Below are 22701 nucleotides of genomic sequence, written 5' to 3'. Positions count from 1 at the left end.
CCCCTTTCATGGACAAAAACAAACAAACAAACAAAAAAACAAAAACAAATCCCTGCTGAATGTTGTTTGTGACTCAGCTAGATACATTTATACCAGACCATGATTCAGCAAGGTGTCGCAAATAAGGTATACATCCTGGACAGGACACCAGTCTGTCACAAACACATTCACACCCACATGCACACCTACAGTCAATTTAAAGTTTCCAGTTCACCTAAGATTAATATTGTACAATACAAATTCAAATAAATAACTAGAAGCACTCAGAGAGTGCAAACCTCCGCCAAGGCCATGGGGTCACTGATGCCATAACATCTACACGCCGTGGAATCATTGAACCTAAAAAAGTCTAACAATGATGTTTGCTCAGTAGTAAAAAAGTTTCATCTGCTGTGACTGGATAGCATGTATACTTAGCGCTTGGCATCACAGTTTATTGCAACTTGCATCTTTCCCAGAAGCTACTGTCATCTGAGAACTGATATTGATATTGCATGTGCTTATAGACAAAAACAAATAAGAGACAAAATTCAATTTATTATTCAACTAAACTGCAAATATATGGATTTTTTTTTTTAACATTTATGAAACACTTCTCTAAACAAGGCCATAGGGTCACTGACCCTAAAGAGATTCCCTCCTTGGCACAGTGATCTATTTCTTTTTGTCTCTTTCTCTAAAATTGTATATAATAATCATTAGATTATTAATATATAAACAAAAATAAATTTAAGAAATATTACCATTTGAAAACAAATGCACCCGAACGTGATGACAGCTGCAACTGTTGTGTGGGCCGCTGAAGATGAGGTACTGCTGGCCCACCACCACAAGATGGCGCCCTGCTTGAAGTGCGGGCTTCAAGCACGAGAGGGCGTCGGAGCGACCGGGAGTGACAGCTGTCACTCATCATCCGTACCAGCTGTCACTCATCCACTACACATCACCACCACCATAAAGGCCGGACTGCAACTCCACCTCCCCACCGAGAAATCAGCTACCATTCAGGTAACTTCTCTGCTGAACCTTAATTGGAGCATTAGTCTGATCTCTTTTGCAGCCGTTTTCCTGGGACGGATACCCTGTCTGCTGAGTTGGCGTTTGGTGTGGACTGCGACGGCTTCGCCTCCCACCCCACCCAGATAAGTGGTTATCTCGGGAGCTGCACGAGTGTGTGATTCGGAGGTGGAGGTTCTCCCTCCTAACTAAACACTGACTGTGGGATTACTGAGTGTGCGAACTCACACTCATCAGTACTGTCTCTGTTCTCTGCCAGCAGTACCAGGTCTGACTGCTGAAGACAGTGGCCACCTGGGGCGCAGGGCTTGGCGGCTCCGGTGTTCTTCAGATCCGTTGGTGGTGGAAGCTATGTGGGATCCGGCTCTTCTCTCGCCAGACGTCTTCTATCGTCGAGCCTGCCCACACGTCACCTTGTGTATAATTGACATTCCACCATATTGTTATTGTCTGTACTTCGTTGTGCGATTCACAACATTAAATTGTTACTTTTTGGCTTATCCATTGTCTGTTCATTAACACCCCCTGTTGTGGGTCTGTGTCACGACACTTTCACAACATGCAACTGCTTCATGCTAACTTTTAACATTGAAAATACCATAGACATGCTAACAGGTTAGCATGTCTAAAATGTAATCGCTTGTTCCTCTTGTCATTTCCAACCACTCCACAAAATTTCATCAAAATCCGTTCAAAACGTTTTGAGTTATCCTGCTGACAAACAGACAGACAAACAAACAAACGCGACCGAAAACATAACCTCCTTGGCGGAGGTAAAAACAGGCTATAAAGTTTATTTTATAGTTTATTTTCTCCCCCCAGTCACTCCTTACTCCTTTGTAAATCCACGCCCCACCCTCCTTTATAAGTCCTGGATCTACCCCTGTTACTACCCACCCTCAATTAATCAATCAGTCAACCAACCAGTCACCACTTTCATCTTGTAACTCACCAAATTAAAAAATACACATAATCACAATGAAGTAAAAAGATAACATGGCACCATTGAGCCCATCATCTCCTCCTCCATCACCATCTGGTACATTGCTGCCACTGAGAAGGTGATTGACTGCAGTCTGCCATCCCTACAAGACCTGTACACCTCCAGGGCCTTGAGGCTAGCAAGCAAGATAGCAGCCGATCCCTCTCACACAGGACACAAACTTTTTGTCACCCTCCCCTCTGGCAGACGGCTTAAGTGCATCAGGACTAAAACCTCAAGACAGAAAAACAGCGTCTTTCTGTCCTCAGCTAGACTCATAAATAATGCCAGAGAGCCCCATTTACCCTGCCTTCCCCTCACTCCCACAAAGTACAGATTGATCATCCCTGCACTGAAACGTTATATTTATTTGACAGTGAACATATTTTTACCAATTTTGTCTACTCCTTCACTTCTTACAGAAATATTTTTTCCTGTTATTTTTATTGTTGTTTATGCAACAATTACTTCTTACAGAAGTATTCTTTTCCTCTTCTTTTTATTGTTGTTTATGCACCAATGACACCATATCAAATTCCTTGTATGTGAGAACTTAGCAATAAATTTGTTTCTGATTCTAATAAGATAAGATCAACTTTTTTATCGCAAAGGAAATTATTTGGACAGAGTACTGAAAAAGTAAATAATGTTTTTGTTTTGTTTTTTTTACAGTAAGTACAACAAATTTATATGAAATGACTGGAAGACATTTGCACAAGATGTTAGATAATATTGCACAAAACTCTGAGTAACTGAATAACTCTGGATAACTCTGTTCATTATGTATTCATCTTGCAGAAGTGGGAGGAATTATACAGTCTGATTGTCACTGGTAGGAAAGACCTCCTGGCGTGTTCTGTAGTGCACCTTGGTCATCTCAGTCTATGGCTGTAGGTGCTGTGACAGGATGTCAGTGTGGCATGCAGGGGGTGGGAGGTGTCCTGGATGCTGAGCAGTTTCCTCAACATCTTCCTCTCTCACAGTTCCACTACAGATTCCAGCTCAACCCCCAGGACAGAACCAGCTCTCCTGATAAGCTTGTTGAGTCTGTTTGTGTCAGCTGCTTTCAGCCTGCTGCCCAGCACACTACAGCGTAGAAGATGATGTTGGCGACCACTGAGTGATAAAGCATCAGCAAAATATTTCTGCAGACACTGAAAGATCTGAGCCTCCTGAGGAAGTAGTCAGGTCTGACCTTTCCTATACACAGCATCTGTGTTTACAGTCCAGTCCAGTTTGTTGTCAATGTGGACACCCAGTTACTTGTAGTTGTCCACAATGTCCACCTCAGTTCAACTGATGGGATCTGGGTTCAGACGGGTCTTCCACCTTCTGAAGACCACCAGCAGCTCCTTTGTCTTAGATACGTTGAGCTGCAGGTGGATGAATTCACACCACTCCACAAACCTGTCCACCACACTCCTGATCTCAGCCTCATGGTCCCTGCCGATGCAGCCCACAATGGCAGAGTCATCAGAAAATTTCTGCAGGTGGCAGAACTGTGACCAGAACCTGAAGTCTGAGGTGCAGATTGTGAACAAGAAGGGAGACAGGACCATCCCCTGTGGTGCCCCTGTGCTGCATTTGATGGTGTTGGATGTAATGTCCCGAAGCCTCACATACTGTTGGTGACCAGTGTGGTAATTAGTAATCCAGGCAACCAGTGGAGCCTCCACCTTCATGTCACGTAGCTTATCGCTGAGCAAATCAGTCCAGATGGTGTTGAACGCACTGGAGAAGTCAAAGAACATGACTCACAGTGCTGCCTGCCTCCTCCAGGTGAGAGTAAACTCTGTGCAGCGTGAAGATGATGGCATCCTCCACTCCACTAATGAGTTTGTGGTGAATGTTTATGCAAAAGATCAATCCCAAAGGCAGCTTTGTTTTGCATACAACCCCTGGCAAAAATTATGGAATCACCGGCCTCAGAGGATGTTCATTCAGTTGTTTAATTTTGTAGAAAAAAAGCAGATCACAGACATGACACAAAACTAAAGTCATTTCAAATGGAAAATTTCTGTGTTTAAGAAACACTATAAGAAATCAAGAAAAAAAGATTGTGGCAGTCAGTAACGGTTACTTTTTTAGACCAAGCAGAGGAAAAAATATGGACTCACTCAATTCTGAGGAATAAATTATGGAATCACCCTGTAAATTTTCATCCCCAAAACTAACACCTGCATCAAATCAGGTCTGCTCATTAGTCTGCATCTAAAAACGAGTGATCACACCTTGGAGAACTGTTGCACCAAGTGGACTGACATGAATCATGGCTCCAACACGAGAGATGTCAATTGAAACAAAGGAGAGGATTATCAAACTCTTAAAAGAGGGTAAATCATCACGCAATGTTGCAAAAGATGTTGGTTGTTCAGTCAGCTGTGTCTAAACTCTGGACCAAATACAAACAACATGGGAAGGCTGTTAAAGGCAAACATACTGGTAGACCAAGGAAGACATCAAAGCGTCAAGACAGAAAACTTAAAGCAATATGTCTCAAAAATCGAAAAATGCACAACAAAACAAATGAGGAACGAATGGGAGGAAACTGGAGTCAACGTCTGTCACCGAACTGTAAGAAACCGCCTAAAGGAAATGGGATTTACATACAGAAAAGCTAAACGAAAGCCATCATTAACACCTAAACAGAAAAAAACAAGGTTACAATGGGCTAAGGAAAAGCAATCGTGGACTGTGGATGACTGGATGAAAGTCATATTCAGTGATGAATCTCGAATCTGCATTGGGCAAGGTGATGATGCTGGAACTTTTGTTTGGTGCCGTTCCAATGGGATTTATAAAGATGACTGCCTGAAGAGAACATGTAAATTTCCACAGTCATTGATGATATGGTGCTGCATGTCAGGTAATGGCACTGGGGAGATGGCTGTCATTACATCATCAATAAATGCACAAGTTTACGTTGATATTTTGGACAATTGAAAGGATGTTTGGGGATGATGAAATCATTTTTCAAGATGATAATGCATCTTGCCATAGAGCAAAAACTGTGAAAACATTCCTTGCAAAAAGACACATAGGGTCAATATCAACGAGCAGATGTGATTTGATGCAGGTGTTAGTTTTGGGGATGAAAATTTACAGGGTGATTCCATAATTTTTTCCTCAGAATTGAGTGATTCCATATTTTTTTCCTCTGCTTGGTCTAAAAAAGTAACAGTTACTGACTGCCACAATCTTTTTTCTTGATTTCTTATAGTGTTTCTTAAAGCCAGAAAGTTGCCATTTGAAATGACTTTAGTTTTATGTCATGTCTGTGATCTGCTTTTTTTCTACAAAATTAAACAACTGAATGAACATCCTCCGAGGCCGGTGATTCAATAATTTTTACCAGGGGTTGTATGTAATAGCCTGTGGACATGTCTTCCACCTCCTCAACAGTTAGCAGATGCTGGATGGATTACGGTTGCAATTACAGCAGACAAAAAGCAGTATGTCACAATCTGTAGGGTGTCCAAATACTCGATAGGCATTTAGTAGTCAATGAAAGGTACATGAAAGATGTACTACCTCCATAGTGTGCAGACAGGCAACACTAGTAACTCCTCTCGGCTTCACCCTGTTTTGCTCAGGATCATCACAGTGGATCCCATATGGATCTGCATGTTAATTTGCAAGTTTTCCAACAGATGCCCTTCCTGATGCAACATGGGTGGTCTTGAGCCAAGGACATAATAATAATAATAATAATTAATAAATAAATAAATCTGAAAATGCAAATCTTTGTACGTCTGCTGTGTGTCTGCTGCTCTCAAATCCAGCAGGGTCAAAACATTTTCCACTGTCCTTTCTTTGAAAACAATGGAACATATATCCTGTTTACCATTTGCGAGCCAACATGTGAAAGCAGTGTCTGAAGTATGTTTTTGGATCATCTGTGTCGAATCAGCTTGGTGTTGATCAATGTGGAATTGAAACCAAAAGACGGGCTGCCCAAAATGGACCTAATGAAAACAGTATTTTTTTAGACCTCCATTTGAACTTACCTGAGGAATCTCAGAAAAGTCTCATAAATTACCAGTATTTTATAATGTAGAATGTGTCTGTGGTTCTCACGACCTAATGCAATAAGAACACACTGCTTAAGAACATACAGTGTCCTCATTCTTAGGAAAACAAAAAGTGGAACACAAACTGACTGAGGTTTGGTACAGTGTCAGTAAGCAGTTTATCACAATCTAAAAAGCTGATTCCTGGAGTAACATTAGCAGCCGAGGAGAGAGAGGAATGTGAGGAGAAGGGAAGAAAAACCTCCACAGCAGAGCAAATTATTTTAGGAGTTCATGTTTTTGATCCTAGTTATTAAATTTTCTTAAAAAAAAAAAAAAAAAGGCCATTGAAAAGGCATACAGCACTGAGCAAAACATTTAACGCATAACTATTTGGAGAAGAAAAATGCCTGTACTTTTTCCTCTGTTCTCCCATAGACTGTATATACGGTACAGAACACCACCACCACAATGGAGTCAAAATGAAACTTTGAAAATACGAGGGCTGTCAATAAAGTAACGGTCCTTTTTATTTTTTTCAAAAACTATATGGATTTCATTCATATGTTTTTACGTCAGACATGCTTGAACCCTCGTGCGCATGCGTGAGTTTTTCCACGCCTGTAGGTGACGTCATTCGCCTGTGAGCACTCCTTGTGGGAGGAGTCGTCCAGCCCTCGTCGGAATTCCTTTGTCTGAGAAGTTGCTGACAGACTGGCGCGTTGTTTGATCAAAATTTTTTCTAAACCTGTGAGACACATCAAAATGGACACGGTTCGAAAAATTAACCTGGTTTTCAGTGAAAATTTTAACGGCTGATGAGAGATTTTGAGGTGATTCTGTCGCTTTAAGGACTTTTCACGGTGCGAGACGTCGCGCAGCGCTCTCATGTGGCGTCATCAGCCTGTTCAAGCTGAAAACCTCCACATTTCAGGCTCTATTGATCCAGGACGTCGTGAGAGAACAGAGAAGTTTCAGAAGAAGTCGGTTTCAGCATTTTATCCGGATATTCCACTGTTAAAGGAGATTTTTTTAATGAAAGACGTGCGGACGGATCCGCGCATCGGGACGCAGCCGGCGCGGTGCAGCGGCACAGGAAAAACACCTCCGTGTTGATAACCATTTGTAAAATCCAGGCGGCTTTTGATGGCTTTCAGTGGAGTGAGTATATGAGAAATTGTTTAACAGGCAGGACATGTTCCAACTTGTCCTTAAGGCTTTCAACAGAGGTGTTTTTCCTGTGGCGGAGCGTCGCGGCGGCTGCGTCGCGGCAGCTGCGTCCCGACGTGCGGACCCGTCCGCACGTCTTTCATTAAAAAAATCTCCTTTAACAGTGGAATATCCGGATAAAATGCTGAAACCGACTTCTTCTGAAACTTCTCTGTTCTCTCACGACGTCGTGGATCAATAGAGCCTGAAATGTGGAGGTTTTCAGCTTGAACAGGCTGATGACGCCGCCTGAGAGTGCTGCGCGACATCTCGCACCGTGAAAAGTCCTTAAAGCGACTGTCTCACCTCAAAATCTCTCATCAGCCGTTAAAATTTTCACTGAAAACCAGCTTAATTTTTCGAACCGTGTCCACTTCAATGTGTCTCACAGGTTTAGAAAAAATTTTGATCAAACAACGCGCCAGTCTCTCAGCAACTTCTCAGACAAAGGAATTCCGACGAGGGGCTGGACGACTCCTCCCACAAGGAGTCCTCACAGGCGAATGACGTCACCGACAGGCGTGGAAAAACTCACGCATGCGCACGAGGGTTCAAGCATGTCTGACGTAAAAACATATGAATGAAATCCATATAGTTTTTCAAAAAAATAAAAAGGACCGTTACTTTATTGACAGCCCTCGTATGCTCATAGTGTCGAAGCTTTACAGAATTAATAAACAGTCCCTTCGTTATCAGAGGTCATATGTAATTGGACAGCTAGCTGAAAGACAGGTTCATGGTCATGTGTCCCCTCATTATTCTGTGACAAATGAAGTAGTTCAAAGGTCTTTAGTTGGTTTCAAGTGTTGAATCTGTATGTCAGTGCAAATGAAGGAGACATTCAGATTGAAAACTGTAGGAGTGGCCACATCAATGATTTGGTGCAACACCAAAAGGTCTGGAAGACAATGAAAGTGGAAGACAACAAAATTCTTTCTTTGGTGAAGAAAAACCTCCTGACATCGAGCCAAGTCAAGAGAACTCTGAAGTAGGCGAGTGTGATGTCATCAAAGTCGAATATCGAGACGCTTCACATGAGTATAAACACAAAGATTAGGAAAAGGTGCAGGAAAGAAACCGCTCAAGATCAGAAATACAACATAGTGGAGGCAGAGCGCATGCACGCACGCACACACACACACACACACACACACACACACACACACACACACACACACACACACACACACACACACACTCAACAAAAATATAAACGCAACACTTTTGGTTTTGCTCCCATTTTGTATGAGATTAACTCAAAGATCTAAAACTTTTTCCACATACACAATATCACCATTTCCCTCAAATACTGTTCACAAACCAGTCTAAATCTGTGATAGTGAGCACTTCTCCTTTGCTGAGATAATCCATCCCACCTCACAGATGTGCCATATCAAGATGCTGATTAGACACCATGATTAGTGCACAGGTGTGCCTTAGACTGCCCACAATAAAAGGCCACTCTGAAAGGTGCAGTTTTATCACACAGCACAATGCCACAGATGTCGCAAGATTTGAGGGAGCGTGCAATTGGCATGCTGACAGCAGGAATATCAACCAGAGCTGTTGCTTGTGTATTGAATGTTCATTTCTCTACCATAAGCCGTCTCCAAAGGCGTTTCAGAGAATTTGGCAGTACATCCAACCAGCCTCACAACCGCAGACCACGTGTAACCACACCAGCCCAGGACCTCCACATCCAGCATGTTCACCTCCAAGATCGTCTGAGACCAGCCACTCGGACAGCTGCTGAAACAATCGGTTTGCATAACCAAAGAATTTCTGCACAAACTGTCAGAAACCATCTCAGGAAAGCTCATCTGCATGCTCGTCGTCCTCATCGGGGTCTCGACCTGACTCCAGTTCGTCATTGTAACCGACTTGAGTGGGCAAATGCTCACATTCGCTGGCGTTTGGCATGTTGGAGAGGTGTTTTCTTCACGGATGAATCCCGGTTCACACTGTTCAGGGCAGATGGCGGACAGCGTGTGTGGCGTCATGTGGGTGAGCGGTTTTCTGATGTCAGTGTTGTGGATCGAGTGGCCCATGGTGGCGGTGGGGTTATGGTATGGGCAGGCGTCTGTTATGGATGAAGAACACAAGTGCATTTTATTGATGGCATTTTGAATGCACAGAGATACCGTGACGAGATCCTGAGGCCCATTGTTGTGCCAACATCCAAGAACATCACCTCATGTTGCAGCAGGATAATGCACGGCCCCATGTTGCAAGGATCTGTACACAATTCTTGGAAGGTGAAAATGTCCCAGTTCTTGCATGGCCGGCATACTCACCGGACATGTCACCCATTGAGCATGTTTGGGATGCTCTGGACCGGCATATACGACAGCGTGTACCAGTTCCTGCCAATATCCAGCAACTTCGCACAGCCATTGAGAGGAGTGGACCAACATTCCACAGGCCACAATTGACAACCTGATCAACTCTATGCGAAGGAGATGTGTTGCACTGCATGAGGCAAATGGTGGTCACACCAGATACTGACTGGTATCCCCCCCCCCCAATAAAACAAAACTGCACCTTTCAGAGTATTGTGGGCAGGCTAAGGCACACCTGTGCACTAATCATGGTGTCTAATCAGCATCTTGATATGGCACACCTGTGAGGTGGGATGGATTATCTCAGCAAAGGAGAAGTGCTCACTATCACAGATTTAGACTGGTTTGTGAACAATATTTGAGGGAAATGGTGATATTGTGTATGTGGAAAACGTTTTAGATCTTTGAGTTCATGTTGGGAAAGTGTAAGTACACGGACCCACAACAGGGGGCGCAAATGAACGGACAATGGAATAGGTCAAATAACAACACTTTACTGTTGCGAACGTGCACAACGAATACAACAGATTACAACAATGGACAAAATTCAATTCACAAAGGTGTCGTGTGGGCAGGCTCGAAGATAGGAGACGCCTCTCCGAAGTAGAACCGGAACCACACGGTTTCCGCCGCCACAGGACCCCGGGAATACTGGAGCCGCCAAGTCCCGAACTCCCAGGTGGCCGCTGCCTCCGCGTGTCGGACCTGGTACTGCTGGCGAGGAACAAAGTACAGTTAAAGGTGGGCGCGTTTGCACCCAGCAATCCGCACGGCAGGAAAACTACGACCACCTCTCGTTGGAAAAGGAGTCTGTTATATAACGCACAAAGTCACAAAAGATTACTGTCACACAGTGAGCTGAGAATATTATCTTCCAGGTAGAACGATATCTCGGCAAAGAGGTGGAGACGTCGTCCTGCTGATATACTCCTGCCGATCAGATGATTGGTAACAGCTGTTGCAGGTGATGCGTGACAGCTGTCACCCTGGCTGCTCCTGTGAGGCGGCTGCGCCCTCTGGTGCCTGGAGCCCGCACTCCAGACAGGGCACCCTCTGGTGGTGGGCCAGCAGTACCTCCTCATCTGGCGGCCCACACAACAGTTCATCTCATACAAAATGGGAGCAAAACCAAAAGTGTTGCGTTTATATTTTTGTTGAGTGTGTATATATATATATATATATATATATATATATATATATATATATATATATATATATATATGGGGGGATTTTAGTCAGTCTCACTCCAGCAATTCCTCATTTTTTCTTGAAGATCCTGATATTGTTCCAGAAGAAACACACGCTTACTGAACAACAAAACTCATTGTTAAGAACAATTCACATTTTATTTTCAGTCATAAACTATTTTGATATTACTGAGGTATCACACGATCAATATGATGAAATATGCATCATTTATTTCAATCCACATAAAGCAAAGAAAATATGAGAGGCATCATGAAGGACCTGACACCTGCCTTCAGTTTGTATCAAGTTGCCAAAACTGTGGAAAAATCACCAGCATACCCAGTGGTTTTGTATATTACATGACTTAAATTGATATAAAAGATTTGTAGTTTCAAAACTACACATGGTAGAGAAGCATCTGAGTTCTTGCATCATCAAGATGTCCAGGATATCTGGGATCAACCGCGAGGCCTCACAGGTGGCGTTCTACCAGACGACGGCTGACAGGATGATGCAGGTGAACGCTGTCACCGGATACCACCAGCTGACCATGTGACTGGCACTGCAGGTGTTCACCAAACTGTTGGAAGCTGAGTCAAGCAGTTCCCAGTCTGGCAATGTGGACAGCCTTAACTCAGATAAAATAGTATTTAGAGTAAACAAAAGTCATCAGTATTTACAGACTTGATTGAGTTAATTTTGTAAAATCAATGTTAAGACAGAAAAGTGAATATATCAATGATACATGGATGACACAATAGAACAAACGCTTATTTACATTGTGGTCCATCTGAGGCTAAAACTTGACAATATTGAGGAGCTCAGTTGAACATGTACAGATTACAAAGACATAGTCTCATCAATTAATGTAAGTAGCAATAAGTGTACAGTTTATATATATATATATATATATATATATATATATATATATATATATATATGTGTGTGTGTGTGTGTGTGTGTGTGTGTGTGTGTGTGTGTGTGTGTGTGTGTGTGTGTGTGTATACGAGGTCTATTAGATAAGAAACCGACACTTTTATTTTTTTTAAATATATGGATTTGAATGACATTCGATTACACCAATCATGCTTGAACCCTCGTGCGCATGCGTGAGTTTTTTCACGCGTCGGTGACGTCATTTCCCTGTGGGCAGGCCTTGAGTGAGATGTGGTTCAGCCCTCTCGGCTGAATTCCTGTGTTTGAGACGCTGCTCGAGACGGCACGCGTTGCTTTATCAAAATTTTTTCTGGACCTGTGAGGAATATCCGAGTGGACACTATTCGAGAAATTTAGCTGGTTTTCGGTGAAAAGTTTAACGGCTGATGAGAGATTATGGGGTGTTTCTGTCGCTGTAAGGACTTCCCACGGAGCGGGACGTCGCGCAGCGCTTCCAGGCGCCGTCGTCGGCCTGTTTCGACCTGAAAACATCCTAATTTAAGGCTTAATTCACCCAGGACATGGTGAGAGAACAGAGAAGATTCAGAAGAGGCCGGCATGAGGACTTTATGTGGACATTCCACTGTTTAAGGACATTTTTTAATGAAAGACGTGCGCGCAAATTCGCCGAGTTGTTTCCATGACGACTCGGCGAATCTGTGTGCGCCGCGACAGGAAAAACACCTCCGTGTTGAAAACCATTTGTAAAATTCAGGCGGCTTTTGATGGCTTTCAACAAGTGAGTAACTGAGAAATTGTTTAACATCTTGGGCATGTTCCAACTTACCCGTTAAGGTTTCCAACGGAGGTGTTTTTCCTGTCGCGACCCCCCGCGGTCTGGTCCGACCCGACATGCGACTCTGCCCGCACGTTCTTTTATTACAAAATGTCCGTTAACAATGGAATGTCCGAATAAACTCCTCATGCCGAGTATATATATATATATATATATATACGTATATATAAACACTGGGATACAATAAAACAAAAGTACAAATTGAACAGAGAACAAGAAGATCTTAATAAATTAAAATAAATAGCAACTTTATCCTTGTGCAAGTGTAGACGACAACAAATTTAGTAGCAAGTCTTGGACAAGAAAATAATGGACTAGAAGATAAGCTAGTCTTTTGGACAAGAAATCACATTAAAAAATAAAAGGATTACATTCCTCTTCCCTTAACTGACTAAATAAAATTAACTTTAACTGTCTTTTAAAACTTGCCTTGTTGCTAATCGACTGCAAGATCTATATTTTATACAAGATATATTTTATCTGAATTGTTCCATCTTTCAGCCTTACTTGTTGTTTACAGACAATCTCAGCAATAACAGAGCAGCACCAATGATGCTTTTTCATTTTGACAGCAGGGTGACTTTGTGAGTGATAATTGGGGCAGCTACAAAATGTAAGGCTCAGTAAATTATTCATATTAATTGATCAAAATATTTGTTAATTTTTTTTAACCTTATTTTGTGATGTTTGATATCATCGATTCCCAGCAAAATATAAGGAAGCGCAGACTGCAGAGCAAAGACTGAGACTCTGGACATTTAAAAAAATCATTCAAGTGATCTAAATTTGAACAAAACTGACTGGAAAAAGAAGGTTAATATGCTGTATTTTCCTCTGTTTTGTGTGTTAGAAAATGGTTTATTTCTTTATGTTTTCATTAAAGTTATTCATTAGTTACAGTAGTTGTTTGTGCTTCACTTGGAAGTGGATGTTTGTCTAACAGCACGTTTTAAAACCTACATGGAGTGAATCAAGAAGGCTTCCTGATACTTAAATCTTTTTTATTTATTTATGTATTTATTCTGCAGTTAAACTCCACATTTTTATTCTGAGTAATTGCTTGGGGGGAAAAAAAATCTGTTTTCTAACGAGTTTTTGATTTGTCTGGTTGCCATGGGTGACATTATGAAGAGAATTTAATTTCGAATCTGTTTTATGTAAACTCTTTATTTTAATGCCTTTATCTGTTTGCACACCTCGAGCCACTGTTCTGTGTTTTCTGTTCTATTTGTTTTATTAGCCTGTATTGTTTATATTTGTGTAAATTAAAAAAAAGAAAGAAAGAAAGAAAAATCGTAAGTTGGTTCCACTCCTCCAGCCAATGCAAAGGAGTCGGTATCGGGTTATTTGGTCACATGACTTTTAGTCAGGAGTCTGACATTTTGCTGATTGGCTGAGACACGCCGCTCTCTGATTGGCTACAGCCTTTGTTTACAACGTAGCGCTGGTACCACAGTCTCTGGAGGACCAACTTACATTTTCGTCGGTTACGCCACAGCCAATCACAGAGCGTGGCGTGATAGCCAATAGCGGCCGACGCCTCCAGTCTCTTTGTATAAAAGACTGTGGTACCGGAGCTAATTCGCACAGCAGCGGGACACACAAGGAGGTAGCAGTTGGATGCGCTTGGAAGGACACTAATAACTGGACATCTTCACCTGTTTACAGCAAAGTAAGACTTTCTACAGTTTTGGGTTTGACTTTTATTACTGGATCGTCTGGCAACCTTTAAAAATAAATAAAAATTACAGAATCAGGTGCAGCTACGTTTTTAATGGTTTTAATTATCAGTTGTAGTTTGTGTTTCACTTGAACTGGAATGTTTGTCTGATCGCAAGTCTGGAGTAAAAATAAATCAAGGCTTCTGATATTAAAATCACTTTGTAAACATTGTTTCTAGTAAAATCGACAATTCTGTCCTGGGTTATTGTTTCAAAATAAATTATTTTAATATAGACATTTCATTTATCTTTTGTTGCTGCGTTTGTTTGTTTTGGTTGCCATGGGTAACACCTGACGTAAAATCGCGCCGACGTCATTTTTCACTCAGCAACAGTAAACACTTAGTTTACACAACTAGTTAGCAGCTGGATGTGCTTGTAACAACACGAATAAGTGGACGTCGTGACCTGTTTACAGCAAAGTAAGACTTTCTACAGTTGGATTCTTATAATCTTCAGACCAGCTAATTGTTTACAGGTTTGTAATGACTTTTATTATTAGAATATAGTCAGTGGCAACCTTTAAAAATAAATAAAAATTACAAAATCAGGGGGCTACGTTTTTAATGGTTTTAATCATCAGTTGCAGTTTGTTTTTCACTTGAATGGGGATGTTTGTCTGATCACAAGTTATCTGGAGTAAAAAGATACTTAAATCACTGTAAACATTTGTTTACAGTTAAACTTGACAATTCTTTCCTGAGTAATTGTTTCAAAATAATTTATTTTAATATAGTCATTATGTATTTATTTTTGGTTGTAGGGTTTTTTGTTTGTTTTGCTTTGTTTGGTTGCCATGGGTGACACCTGACATCAAATCACTCCAGCTTCATTTTTCACTCAGCAGCAATTAACACTTAGTTCCCACAACTAGTTAGCAGTTGGATGCGCTTGGAACAACAACTGGACATCTTCACCTGTCCAGAGCAAAGTAAAAATTTTTACAATATTCGCACCATCCGACTTATCTCTTTATTTGCTTTTACAGTTCCAGAAAAAAACATAGTTGTCATTGGCGACCTATAATAAAACCTTTCAAAATAAGAAATAAATAAAGAGTAATAAATCAAGCACAGCAGACGACTTCAACAATTATTTCTGATTATTATGAACATTCAAAATCTCTTTCTGAGTTTTGGGTAACTTGATGCTGTCTTTGGGTCTGTTCAGGTAAATAAAGACAGAGACAGACAGGGGACACTTATTCAGATACTGTAACTGTTTTGCTGGTTAAAATACATTGAATTGAGCAGTATTTTAGACATTAGATGTTTAAAATAACAGAATGGGAAGGATTTATCAAATAATTTATCAGTTTTTTAGATTTAAAGTCACATAGAGACATTTAAAAATATTCTGTCATGTTAAAATAATTTGGAGAAATTAAAGTGATATTCCACCAAATTTACTCAAGTTTGACTTTATTCAGAGCATAAAGGCCACGTTCTATATGTGATGAGATGCTGATGATAATTTTCACTTTCTCCATCTCCAAGTTTCACTTTGTCAGTTTCCACTTTCTGTTTCTGTTTTTTTTTTTTTTTTTTTTTTTTTTTATAGAGCTGCAAATCACAACAAAGTTGCTTCAAAGTGCTTCACACAAGTAAGGTCAAACCTTACCAACCACTACAGCAAGCACACAGGCGACAGTGGTAAGGAAAGGAAATAACGAATAAAAGTTTCAGCTTGTTTCTTTGTTTGTTTGTTTATCTGTGAATTTGTTTATCTACAGATGGATGATCTTCAACTGTTTCAGAAGACTCTCCAAGCCATCCTCCACATGAACAAGGGGCGACTGTCACTGACTCGACTCAAATCAGAATACAAGCTGCTGACTGGAGAAAACATCGCCTACAGAAAAATGGGACACAGAACACTGATGTCGCTGCTCCTCAGCATGCCCTCCATCGTCCACATGGAGCAGAATCGATTTGGAGAGGTTTGTGATTTGTTTGGATCAAATGGTCAACTTGATCAGTGGCTGTCAGCCACATTTCAACAAGAAAGAACTTTTTTAAATAGGCAAATTTCTGCCAAACACACACACACACACACACACACACACACACACATATATATATATATATATATATATATATATATATATATTAAACTTTACTCATTTTGGGCCACAGAGAATGAAAATGTTTGAAATTGTTGATTGCTGTAGTTTTAGGAAATGCTACTACTGTGCTTCTAAGAATTAATATATAACCCTTTTGCTGATTTTTAAAATATTACAAAAAGAGAACAGGTGAAATATTATACAAACAGTCAGAGAAACATAAAAAGACCTATGTTTATGATTTTTCATGAAAACTCTACTGTTAACACAATATAATTATGGATATGTAAAACCTTGTATATCTTGGAAACAGTAGCCAATTAGCCACTTTTATTGTCATATTTGAATTCAACATGCCAAAATCCATAATAAGTAGCACATTTTATTTTCGAAGCAGACAACATCTAATTATTTGTATACCAGTGTTTACTATTAAATGTGAAGATTTTTCTTGCCTTTTGTTTTACCAACATTAATTGTGAGACTCAGAAATCTAAAACAAAAACTCCAATATAAATATCTGTTCTTAATTTTAGCAGCATTTTACATTTCTTTTATTTGAGGAATAAAATTGTTTCTGACACTTATCTTGTCAAACGTAAGCATCTTTAGGTTGATTACATCAAATCTGATCCAAAAACTACATGGTTTTGAAGTGAAACTTGCATCAATCCCTGTAAATTAACTTCTAAAGTTTCTTCTTGAAAGAACTGAACCAAACCTCTGAATGCTGAAGTCTTTATTAGATGATGGAAGTTTGGATGATTCACCGTAAACGGAAGAAATCAGACTTCAGTCATATTAAGCAAGTGATCCTGTGCGATCTTGTTAGAAAACCAAAGAAAGGACAAAACAGACTGACTGAAGAACCGTTATGTGTCCAATGGTGGACATATTTCTACATTATATACTTACTGCCTGTTGAATATTTTTAACATCAGAATTAAATTTCCAGTTTGTTTACTCACCATCAGATGCTGAAGGTTCCAACCTCACACAGAAGAAAGTGATGAAATTGGGACTGTAGCTTCTGTTTCACAACATATCTATAACACAAGGTGCATGAAATAAACAGCTGGCACCATAAAATTATGAAGAATAGCTGAAATACTTTGACAAATGAGCTTGATATGCTGAACGCAACAGCTGGTGTTTCACATCAAAATTACAGGGTTAACCCTAACCCTGATAAACCAATATGTGCCATTATGACACCATCCAACATCCATATAATTACACCAAATGCTGATATTTTACTGCTGGTCGTGGATTATACACATCAATGTTTGTTTTTGACTCTTTGCAGATGATGTGCTTTTCATCCACCGAGCCCCAGACAGTCAAGGTGAGAAGCCCTCAGCAGGTCTCAAAGGACATGAACCGACCACACCAGATCAACGGCAGTGTGAGGGTCAGACCAGTTGCACCGCGAGTATTCAACGGTAAATTTTGGTTTTTGAATATAATCTTTTAAAGGGGAACTGTGGGATTTTTCAACCTGAACATTATTTTTACACGTTTTTAGTTTCAACATTTCACTTGGGACAAAAACGTTTTTAACTGTTCCATTGTGGAGTTGGAACAATGTAACGGTACGGGGCAAGCTCAAAGTTAACCCCTTAATGTTGGAAAAGAATCAGCGAAAGTCTAATCAGACACGTCTGGTTGGCTGAAGAGACTTTCTGTGGATGTACACATGTGCATGTTTTTCTCAGTAAACGTCAAAAAAATTGAACCATAAGTGATGTTTCTGGATTAGAACTGAGCAGACAATCAAGATGTTCCTGAGTCAGTCACTCTGAGGATCGAACCCCTTTTCATGAAAAAACAAAACATTCTTCATATCCATGTTCGTAATTTTTAGACAGTATGAATGTTGTATGTGCAGCGTTGTCTTAGAATAAATACAAAATGATATTAAAGTCATGACAAAGTTTTTCAGACAGTTTAGAAAAGTCTGTAAATCTTTTGGTGTGGTGCTTTGTACAAAACAACCCTGAGCCATATTTACCTGATACAACTTTAAACCTGAGGAAATGTTTGTGTGCAGCTGCTGAGTCCAGGAGAGACGTAGACATTTATTTTGCCAGTGTCTTGCCACCTTTAATTGAATTATTATTGTGTTTGATGGATCAGATATCTGCAGATCTGGGGCCTGTACTACGAAGCAGGGTTACTGGCTTATCAGGGTAACTTCGGGAGTAAGTTGATGACGTGTGGAGTAACTTCCCGGTTAACCCGTACTACTAAAGGTGGATAGGTTTTGATCGAGGTATGCTGCCATGGCAATTTACACTGCGTGCCAAACCTGCTCCGAGCAGGTTATGTTCTAGGTTAGCTTGAGGTTTTCGCTTAACCACTCCCTTTATAAGTACCGCCCATCCACCGTCAATCACTCCGAAGACAATGCCGGCCTACCTGGATGATCCGTTTGATATTGGGGCACAAATTGTGAGGGGCTCTCGTCGCAGGGCGAGGATTTTTTAAAGACCGCCAGAATCCGCTGACATACCCGGACGATATTCTCCATGAAAGATATAGATTCTCAGCCAAGAGAATTCGTTATCTTTGTCAGATGATCGGGCCAGACGTCTGTAACATCACCCATCGTAGCAATGCCCTGATGATCGAGCAGATAATGTGCCTTACGCTTAGATATTTTGCCAGTGGACAATTTATGTATTCCATCGGTGATGCTGAACATCTGAGCAAGAATACTGTATGTCGTATGATTCGCAAGGTAATGCTTGCTCTATCTAAACTGTTGGATGCATTTGTCATTTTCCCTGGCCATTTATCCGCAATGCAAATCAAAGAAGGGTTTTATGCAGTCGCGGGTAATTACTAATATCAAAATAGGTCTAATGCATGTCCATTAATTAGGCGAAGTGGGGCTTATTAACAATTTATCCTAGGTTTCCCAAGAGTAATAGGAGCCATTGATTGCACGCAAATCCCTGGGAGAGCACGAGGGCTATTATGTCAGTCGCAAATCTTTTCACAGTATCAATGTGCAGGTATAGCTGTTCTATTCGGCCTATTTCATATATCCATTATCGTGTAGTCCACTCTAAGCTCACCTTCTTTTCACTTATTTCAGCCACATAAGGGTTGCTTTGGTTTGGGCGATTTTTCTAAATATTCTAATATAATTACATATTTCACATTCTTTTTCTCCCCAAATGGGGCTGTCCTGTTGGACAACCTTCATGCCAAAGTGATATATATGTAACTATGTTAACAGAATGACCATTAATGGCTTTAAATCCTTAGATAGGTAGCCTATTTAGTAAACATTAAATTAACCTAACATCTATTAGTAGACCTATGCCCACTTCTGAATCGTGTTGCATCTGGGCGAAATTAATGAAAGGAGGTCATTATTTTACACATATCAGACATTCCACAGGTTAATCATCTGTAACAGATTTGGAGAACAATTGAATTGTACTTACGCATTTACCCGATCAGCAATACATTGCCAACAAGCCTGTCTTGCTTTATTGGCAGACTATGTGTTCGATTTCCCCCTTAACGTTAATTTAAATTCCTTGTAGCTCCGCATAATAATCGTGCATTCTTCTTAGGTAAAGTACGGTGACCGCGCCATCATTGAAAAATGGTGACGTGCGCTGCAACCTGCCCCTTTTATGTGAATGCGCACAAACTCCAATTAGGTTAACACAGGTTCAACAAATCAACATCTTAATCAGCGTCGTAGTACCGATTAACACCACTTGAGAACACCAGGTTTTGTCAACCCCGGTTTAAGAAATTAACCCTGGGTTACATGTGAGTAAGTTAACCCCGCTTCGTAGTACAGGCCCCTGTACAGTCAGTAGCAGTGAGACAGAGACGTGTGTCTGTCTCAGCAGGTTTGGACTTTAGCTGAAGACTGTTTCTCTCTCTTTCTGCAGACAAACCTCAGACTGCTCACAGGCCGTCCACCTCCAGCAGAGAGAATGCCGGCCTCATCATGACGAGGGACATCAGGATGGTCCCGACAGAACACCGGTCCTCACGCCCGTCTTCAGCACAGTGAGTGAATGATGTGATTTAGAATTGGACTTACACACTTGCATTGGTTCCTTGTATCTTTTTTTATGACTCAGTAAGAGGACTTATTGTGGACATGAAGACAATAACAGCTACGGCAGTCTGACGTTTGACCGCGACTTCACCCAAATCATTGACCTCTTGCTGACCTAGGCAAGGCGATTCCAGAGTCCAACTCACATTTACTACAAATTCATTCATTCATTCATTCAGTTTTGTCAGTTATCTGGGTCATGTGTCAGCAGACTAAGCAGCTCAACTCAAACTTCCCTGTTCTGACCTTTAACCACCTTCGGGAGAATCCCGCTGTGTTCCCAAGCCACCTGGGAGATAAAATCCCTCCAATGTGTCCTGGGTCTTCCCTGTGGCCTCCTCCCATGTGCCCGGAAGACTTGGTGGGGGAGATGACCAGGGTGCATCCTCAGTAGATGCCTGAACCAGCTTTGTGATCTGCTTTCAGTCTGAAAGATCGAGGGCTCTACTCCAAGTCTCTCTTGCTATTAAAATGTCTCACCGTGTCCCTGAGTGTAAGACTGGAATACTGTACAAAGAGACCTCATTTCTCTTTTATTCATGATCTTGTTCTTTCAGTCCCTACCCAAAGCTCATGACCATTTGGAGGTGATGATTGTCATCCTAGTCACTTCACGTTGGGCCTCAACCATGCCCAGTGCACATCAGAGGTCTCAGTCTGACACCAGCAGAAACACATCATCTGCAAAAAGCAGAGATGTGAGTCTGTGGTCACCAAACTGGACACCCTCCAATTTCTGACTGAGCTTTGAAATCCTGTTCATAAGACAAAACAAAAATCACAAACAGGATTGTTAAGAAGGGACAGCCCTGGGACAGTCCAACAGCCACAAGAAACTGGTCCAATAAAGTGGCAAGAATTTGGACACATTCCCAACTTTGATTGTATCAAGACCCAATTGTGGTTTGAAAATCAAATTCCTTTACCTTGACCTTTGTCAAAATTAATTATTTCAGGGCAGTTTCAGGGTCAGCTTTTATTGACATGGCAGGTTTGGTAGAAATCAGCAAAAGGACCTGGGAGGAGTCAGCCAACAATGACGGGAAGACATGAGCTCGGCCCCAATGACGAAGGTCAGGACAATGTGAAGTTGCTGGTCATTTCCAAAAACCACCTCCAAATGTGTGCTGTGTTTGGTGCACAAAACTTTGACCTTTCACCCCATTGAGCTTGACCTTTGCCAAAACAAACCCCTTAGGTGCAACTCCTGGAGCTGACTGTCATCCACATATCAAGTTTGGACAAATGTTCAGATGATGGTCTGATGTTTGAGGGTAAATCAGCGTCTGTGGGGAACAAGAAGAGGGAACAGTGAGGGAGTGAAATAGTTGAAATGTTGAATTAAAGCTGAGATGAAACTCATGTCACACACAATGAAGTGATGGTAAAGTGTCACAGAGAGAATCATCTGATGAATTCTTTCCTGTCTTCCTCCTCCAGCCCTCCTTTCTCCCCTGCAGCTCTCAGCCCAGAACTGAAACTGAGGCTGAAGGAGCTGCTGAAGACGTTCCCTCATGGACTCTGGGCCAAGGCGCTGCCAAAAGTTTTCCACGACAAATACAAAGTAAGTGACATTCTGAAACACTCCATCTGCTTTTACCTTCTTCATCAGTCAGAGCAGCTGTGATCAGTAAATGACTTTACTAAACACCACATCATTAAAAACACACTTAATGAGTGTCTGTGAGAACTCTTCTGAAAAGTTACCTGATGGACTTTTAACTCAAATATTTTTGTATCTTTTCCAGACCCAACTGCCTGAAGACATCCTGAAGAACGTGGATCAACTAAAAGACATCTGTGACATCATCTGTCCAGTGCCTGATGACCCCAAGAAGGTCATCCTGTACAGCAAGATCCCCCCCTGAAGGACGGCGATCAGAAGAGGGACTTCTTAAAACCCACAAATGAAGACATTTTTTAAACATAGTAATAATACAATAACATGCATTTTCAGAGTCCCTCCGTTCATGCCCAGTCACCTAAAATGACAGATATTCGCCCGAGTTAAACGAAGGAGAATATCGGGCATTGCGGGCGACAGCATGGACGGAGGGACTCAGAAAATGCATACCGCATGACAACTGCATGTTATTTGCATTATTATCACTTACTGAGATACACAACATGTCGAATAACATTCACAATATTTAATGTAATTTCAAAACGCACAACACCCAGCAAACATTTACATAAAAGTTGTCTCTCTTTAATTTTTGTCATGTTGACTGGCACACGCTGCTCTCCAAATTTGCCAGTGCGTCTTCATCAAGCTGGCTGCTTTGGGTCCTGTTCATTGTCTGACTATCCATGATAAAATCATCTGTAATATCCATATTGGCACCAAC

This window comes from Thalassophryne amazonica, chromosome 15 (assembly GCF_902500255.1).
Source record: "Thalassophryne amazonica chromosome 15, fThaAma1.1, whole genome shotgun sequence".
NCBI lineage: Eukaryota > Metazoa > Chordata > Actinopteri > Batrachoidiformes > Batrachoididae > Thalassophryne > Thalassophryne amazonica.
Note: the sequence above shows the minus strand (reverse complement) of the source record.